Source organism: Bactrocera tryoni, chromosome 5 (assembly GCF_016617805.1).
Source record: "Bactrocera tryoni isolate S06 chromosome 5, CSIRO_BtryS06_freeze2, whole genome shotgun sequence".
In the NCBI taxonomy this organism is placed as follows: Eukaryota; Metazoa; Arthropoda; class Insecta; order Diptera; family Tephritidae; genus Bactrocera; species Bactrocera tryoni.
This window is the reverse complement of record NC_052503.1, coordinates 27619152-27627535: the sequence shown is the minus strand read 5'-3', so window position 1 is coordinate 27627535 and position 8384 is coordinate 27619152.

Below are 8384 nucleotides of genomic sequence, written 5' to 3'. Positions count from 1 at the left end.
ATTGAGATATAAATAATTTTATTAAAATATTAGCAATTTACTTTTAGATAGGGTGGCTTCTTTCATCTGCAAAATAAATTTTATGCAATAAACAGCTAGTTGAAACCGCTCAGTCGTAATGATGCGCTGAGTAGCTACAATTTGACATTAAGATTTTTACTGGTTGGCAACACTCATTGAAATGACATCGCCGTTTGTTTTTCACATATTTTCGATGTTAAATTGTTCAAATAATTCATTTATTGCTATTTCAATTTTAAAATAGAAAACAATGCGAATGTGCTAAGTAAACTGTTTGAATACCTTTGGTGCTATACAAATAGCTTATTAATAAGCAAAATGACTGAAAATTTTAAACAAATATAAATGGGGATAGCATCAAACTCAAACGGTGCCAACACACATGCATATGTGTATACTTGTATGTAACAATTGCATAAACGCAAGTATCCGGTGGATGTTGAAGTATTAATGTACACATGTAAGTGCTTATGTGCAATTCTGATTACATTACAAAAAATGTTGGTTTAAAGTTTATTTTGTATTATTATCAGTAGTTGAATGTTAGTAATAATTAAACACTCTTACTGGGATTGCAGAAAATGGTGAATTTTATTCTTTATTATGTGGAATTAAAATGATTCTGTTTTTCGATATAAAAGTGGGATTGAGTTGAAGATTTTCGATTGGATATTAATGTGAGCCTGTTCTGTTTACGTACATTTGTCTATTTTGGGAGCTTTATGGTAAATTCACAAATTTTGGATTTTTTTTTTGATATTGGTCACTCCGCCAAAGGAAAATAATATTTTTTTATTGAAGAAATGGCTTGAGAGCTGTCTTTCCTTGATTATAATTCGTATAAAGAAAAATCAACTTGAATAAAATTATTGTAGTAAAGTCTAAGAGAAAAAGCGCTGTCTACGACAATAAAGACGAGGAAGAAGTTTGATGCTACCGCTAGTTAGTTAATACACTCCTTAACTGCGAGCCATATGTTACATGTCTATGTTCTTTATTAGAAATAAAACGAATCTCGTTAGTCGTGCTGACTGACGGAATAAACTTCGCATATACAACGAAATAAACATGGGTTGGTTTTGGGCTTCGCATGTTTGACTGCGTTGGAAGTTTTTCGATTCAAGGTAACTAATTCAAAGATAACTAATAATCGCTAACGGGAACAAATTTGCTCTAAAATAGCATATTTGCCAAATTTAGCTACGTCATAACACAAAAATTTATAAATTGTCATAAGTAAGCACTAAATTAGGATATAGAACTGTAATTTGTAATTGTGGGCGAAAAATAAAAAAAAAATTGCGTAATCCTCCCGCCTTCTAAGAGGCTCAGTATAAATATCTACTCCACTGATATCGACCACATTTGCTATCTATATAAATTTAAATGATACGGCGGAATTCAAAGACAGCTTGCAACAGAGTTAAAATAAAGTATTTAAATCGATGAAATTGAAGAAAAAAATAACAAAGCTTTTCCCAGAAAATTTTCATTCAAAAGTCAGGTTAAATTATACGGCTAAGGTATTTCCCAGAAATTCATTTGACTACCTGCTCTCTTTGTCTATCACTCAGCCACTCAGCGTTATGGGCGTTATTGCAGTGCAATTCGTACCTGTTCAAAATCCTTAAAACTCGGCACATTTTGCTTTCGTAGTCAAAACTTAGTTAAACACAGACATAAACGGAACGATTTTCTCTAGTGTACAAAGCTATTGAATTCACAGCCATGGAAGTAGCAAAACCAACAATAGATGAAATCTACGACGATTTCATCACAATGCGGACAACAGAAGATGTTGGAGAATTGCGAGTAAAGGCTCAAGACTTGCTAGATAAGCTCAGTTACTGTAAAGAGGAGAATCCGTACATAATAAGTGTGCTGGCCGGCATGAAAGTGTTGGTAAGACGAATGATAGTATTATCATACTCGAGGGAGTCAGCTCGCCAAAGGTTGCTACCTTTACTAATCAGGGCATTCATATATCGTAGGCATTAAGTGGTTAGTCTTCAGGAATAAAGTAGAATAAAGTAAAAACGAAGCTGCAGAAGGAGCTTAAAAACTAATTAACTTACATTTTGTAGGAAAATATGGCTCTAAACAGAATATTTTAAAGTGTTTTCAAGCAGTTATAGAAAGGAAGAAAAAAATAATAGCTTGTCAACAATTAATTTTAAGACGAAATCAACATTTTGTAAAAATAATAAAAAAATATATATATTTAATAAAAACATTTAGTAATGGCGAAAACGTGAACTGTGTGGCTGAAAATGTTGATAGTCTTTATGGTCCTGATATGGTTTTGTCGATTCTGTTCCAAAAATTGTTATCCAGAAGATGCAGCGTCTGAAAGGCCAATCGCCCAAAAAAGCAGCTAGTAAAAAACGACTGCCTCCGTTTTTGTTAATGGCCATGAGGGTTTTTGTGAGAGTGGCATTGTGAAATTACCTTCAAAACGTCGTCAAGTTATCGAACAAAATTTGACCTAAGTCGGATCATTTCAACCGTACTAAATTAAACTCAAAATTTTGCAAATATTTTACTGGCATTTTTCTGTTGAAATTTAAAGCTAAAATATCTTCTATTAAGGCATACCCTAGAAATATATTTAATTAATAAAGTAATGCACGATGCTTTCGTGCCTTCATTGAATATGCAAACCTCATGCAGATTTCTCTTTCGAAACCAGTGCTTCCCGAGCTTCGAACATAAACGGAACAATTCTAACTAGTGTCGAACTCAATTACACACAGAAACATGGTCGTAACAACATCGTCAAAAAATGTAAACAAAAAATTCATTGACCTCATAATGTAAATGAAGGTTGTTGACTTGGCTAAATATCTTATACTTAATCAATAATCTCAAAAAGTGAAAACAAAGGGATCATTGACCTCGGTAAAATTTAAACAAAAGGGTCTGTCACAGCTTAGTGACCCCATAAAATCTAAACAAAACTGTAGTTAACCGCTTGAAATGTAAACAAAATGTCATAATTTTTAGAAAATTGAAAGAAAATAAAATATTGCCTTTCTAAGAACAATTAAGGGGTTACGTGGGTTTTTCAGGTAAAAAGAGCCTGTTTTCAACAACTTTTTTCGGATAGTAAAAATGAAATATTTTATTAGATTTTTTTATTGTTACAAACACAAAATACTAACAAAGAAATTCTGAAATATTTCGAAAAAATATTTTAAATTCGGCCAAATTAACTAACTGTATCAGCTGATGCTTCGTACTTATGAATGTTATCAAAGCACCAGAAAATTTCCCGCGATTCGCCTTAGTGTCGAAAAGATATAGCTATATCGTTGCCAGAAGCAGGACTTGAATTTCTGTACGAGTTATGAGACTGTTCCTGTTTTGAACAATTAATTATCTTGAGTAGATACCTTTCAGTGGCGGATCCAGAAAAATTTTTTGGTGGGAGGGGGTTTACGAAAAAAAAGCTCGAGAAATATTTTATTTTTATGATCAACTGTTCAGAACAAAACTTTCTTGCGGAGGTGAAAATATGGAAACAGCGAACTTCAGGCAAGCATTTTCGGAGTGCTCTCGAAGCTTTAGAAGCTTTTGCGTTTTTGTTGTATATGCGTATGCGTATGCGTTTTTTATGTTTGCTTATTCAAAGTATACATAATAATCTCCCGACACTCGCTAGTCGTAGGGAGATGCTTGGTATAATATTTCTTGTAAAACTCATGAATGGGTCAGTCTGTAGCCCATCTCCCTTATCTGATATTAATTTTAACGTTCCAGCTCGCCCTACCAGGAGGTTTAGACGCTTACTTTTAAAATTTTCTAGAACAAATTTTGAGTTAAACGAACATTCCGCCGTATATGTCATGATTTCAATTTTCATTCCAGCACATTTGATCTAACAGACTCACTCTTTACCATTAAAAAAAATTATTTTATCTACTCTTAACAAGTAACATTTAAAAATTATAAACTTTAATCTAATTCTTAATTTCGGCTGTTGAAATTTTTGTTTCTGTAGCTGAGCAGCTTAAGATCGCAACGCTTAAAACTCTCTTGCCTTTTATGACTCGGCTAATTCCGCTCGTTCGCAGATTGCGCCCCACGCATCGGTTGGGAAGGAGGAGAGGTAATCGTTGGGTATTATTGTGATAAAAAAAAATGGCGTCATTGCCTGTTTCAATAGCATCATCGGAAAGAAGTTTTTCAAGTTTAAAGAAAATTAAAACCTATTTACGGAATACGACAGTTCAAGATAGGCTTAATGGTCTAGCATCAATGAATATTCATAGGGATATTGATCTGTCAGTTAATGAAATACTAGAAGAATTCTTTCAAAAACCAAGGAAAATATAACATGGAATTTGAGTTCCTGTGTAATCCTCAATTAAGCTTCAGCGATACTGCTTGTACAAATGTAGAGAAAGTTCGAATTATATGAATAACAATAAAAATCTTGTCACTTATTACAATTGCTTATAATTTGATGTGATGTTTTGATCAATAACCTCATTCCAAACCCATATCAACAAACATATATTCTTCTCTGAGGTTAGGGGGTGTTTTAACACCAATATATATACACATATATACATATTAGGGATATCCGTTATTTTCCAAGCTTAATTTTTTGCAAATGTCACCTGAAATTTCAGTTTTCCCCTAAAAATATACATAAATCCATTGTATACAAACTCCTTATTTCTTGATATTTTGCATTAAACAAGTAAACCTCCAACTTTGAAGAAATAATATTATTGTAAATAAATCAGCGCTCCATAAAAATAGCTGAATAGATTTTTCCCATAAAAATATAGATACTTTTAAAAGTTATACGCTGTTAAAATTATACATCAAACTGAGCCTCCATACAAGTTTCTTATGAATTTTGTGTTGCTCATACGACACGGTGTACAATACATTGGATAATTTTTATGGGGCCAAAACTGAAACTTAAGGGGGTGTCAGCGAAACACCAAGACCAATTGGAAAATAAAGGACACCCTAATATATACATATTTATATATATATACATATATACATGTATGTATGTATTTATACATGTTTAACTATATGTATGTGGTAAATAAAAGTATAAAGGTAGAAATGTTTGAACTTTCGCACTTGATGTGATTGTGTTTGTCCAGGGACCAGCTTCCAGTCTTTTCTCCAGTTCATAAGTCTGCCAGTTTGACAGCTGGAGTCCAAAACTCTAAAGCTTCTTGACAAAAAACGTTTTCTCGCATCTACAAATGTTATTGCGCTCATAGATAAACACAACACTGCGCTGCTTGTGAATTCTACATGTCCTTCACACTTTGTTTTCATTCATTTTGCAACAAGATTAAGTATGAACAACAACAAAACATTAACCCCAACAACAATGAAGTTAAAGTCACTGGCATATTTCCCCTGATTTTTGACTGCTGTCTGAACACATTGTAATGCTGTCTCGATGCCATGATATCAATACTCATATACAGAGGCACACACACAATTGCGGAACTGAAAAGTCTCGCCAACCTGTCAAAGCCGATAGACCAATGCTTTGTTAACAGTTATTTCGTTGGCACAGCAGGCAAAATATCTCAAGTTCGGTATTTGTATTGGCAATATGGGAAATATAAATAAGTTTGTGTGCTTCTGTGCTTTACTTATTTTTGTATAGCATACACTCAGGCTGCTGAATGATTCTATGATTCTTATACACCACAGCTGCGAGAAGAATAGTTAGTGCTAAATAAATGAAATGAGGTTAATACGATGGGCTGAAGCTAGAAAACAAAAGAAACAATAATATGACAAACACGAAGTGTTGAAAAGCACTTACACATACACACAAGTGAGTGAACTTATTGCCACAGAAGGCACAAGAAATCAATTTGCGGCTTGCCTCTTGTGCGAGCAATATAAACAAGCTTAAGAATTCGTATCAACAATGATAAACTCGCATATGTGTGCTTAAGCTATGTATGGATGTGTGCATGTATTTTTAAAAGGCATATTAATGTGGGGGAGTGAAATATTTAATTGCTGATATTAAAATAGATTTTTTATTAAAAAATATTAGACGATAATATGTGTTACTTATAAAACAGTCTCTGTGGAGACCATCAGCTTCATATTTGACTCGAATTTCCGATCGGCGAGTGACGTTTTGGAAAGAAAATTAAGAAACACGAACGCAAACCTGGAGATGGATCTCACAGCAATTCGTAGCATAATTTGAACTTTTTGGTATTTAAAGTCCTTTTTTCACGTCTTCTGAATCCAAAAATTGTGAACATCACCTTTCTGACCGATAGTACAGACATGTCCTTCTCCAGAACAGGTTCAGAGCAAGAAGTTCCTTGTTTTCGCAGTCCCTTCAACAGTTGTGCCTGGTAGACGTCGTTCAGCTAACTTGAGCCATTTAAATCAGCGTTATGACAATGCGTAGGATTTAGAAACCCTAGTGTTGCCATCTGGAAACTCATAACTATCGTAAAGTTTGACATTTGAGAACGTTTCAACATACGAGCATTATTTGTGTTGTTTACAGTAACTTATAAAATTCTTCTCGACCAAAAAATTGGAATTAAATGGTGAAAATTTTCGCGATTATTTATTAAAACTTTCGACGTGGATTAACTCAACAAGACTGCCGAGATAAATTCTATTTTATTTCTATTTATTTCTAGCTCCATCAAAGACCAGTGTTTATCGATGGTATGATGAACTCAATCGAGGTCGTAGATAACTCCAAGACAGATTTAGTAAAGGTTGTCCAAAATCAGATGTTGTTCCGGAAAGTATTGATGCTGTGAGCAAACTAATATTACCAGATCGTCTTGCGACATATCGTGAGATTGAGACAACTATAGGCATTAGTGAGGCTGCCGTACATTAATATTGCATGAACATTTGACCGTAAAACCATATTGTTAAAAAAATGCTCGTGTTGAGAGAAAAAATGTTAAAAAATTAGATAGAAATGTTTCGGAACTCGTCTATGACATCGTAGCAGGTCTATCTGATCTATCTGATTCTAACCAAATTGTAAGCGCACGAAGCACTTCCAAGCAAATGGTTGTCTGTTAAAAACAAAACTGGACATGTCCCAACTATACCACTGGAACAACGCAGAATAGTAAATTCCGAGTGGTATACAAACATTTATTGTCAGTTGTATTTCAAGAAATCAGAAAACCAACCACTGGAGCGGATCACCTGGATAATGAGCGTTCTCATACATCAATGAAACAACTACTATTAACTTCGAGTACTCAAACTTTTTCAATTTCCTAACGTGGGACCGAAAGACTTTTTGTTCCAGTACTTAAAAGATTAACTAATAGGTCAACGTTGTTTTGACACTTCAGGTGTTCAAGCGGTTGATTCGTTCAGAGTGCATGTTTTGGAGATACCGCAATCAGCGTTAAAGTCAATGTAGTTTCTAAAACCTTATCGCTGGTGGGGCAATGATAGACTTATATTGAGGGAGAATTTATTCATTCTAACAAGTAAGGAAGGGCTAAGTTCGGGTGTCGCCGAACATTTTATACTCTCGCATGATAAAGTGATAATCGAGATTTCATTATCTGTCATTTACATATTTTTAAAATACCGTATTTGTGTAAAGTTTTATTCCGCTATCATCATTGGTTCCTAATGTATATATTATACAGAGAAGGCATCAGATGGAATTCAAAATAGCGTTATATTTGAAGAAGGTGTGGTTGTGACCCGATTTCACCCATATTTCGTACATGTCATCAGGGTGTTAAGAAAATATTATGTACCGAATTTCATTGAAATCGGTGAAGTAGTTCCTGAGATATGGTTTTTGGTCCACAAGTGGGCGACGCCACGCCCATTTTAAATTAAAAAAAAGCCTGGGTGCAGCTTCCTTCTGCCATTTCTTCCGTAAAATTTAATGTTTCTGACGTTTTTTGTTAGTCGGTTAACGCACTTTTAGTGATTTTCAACATAACCTTTGTATGGGAGGTAGGCGAGGTTATTATCCGATTTCTTCCATTTTTGAACTGTATATGGGAATGCCTGAAGGAAACGACTCTATAAAGTTTGGTTGACACAGATACAGTAGTTTTCGAGATATGTACAAAAAACTTAGTAGGGGGCGGGGCCACTCCCACTTTTCCATTAAAATTACTTCCAAATATGCCCCTCCCTAATGTGATCCTTTGTGCCAAATTTCACTTTAGTATCTTTAATTATGCCTTAGTTATGACACTTTATAGGTTTCGGTTTTCGGCATTTTGTGGGCGTGGCAGTTGGCCGATTTTGCCCATCTTCGAACTTAACCTTCTTATGGAGCCAAGAAATACGTGTACCAAGTTTCATCACGATATCTCAATTTTTACTCAAATTTACAGCTTGCGGAC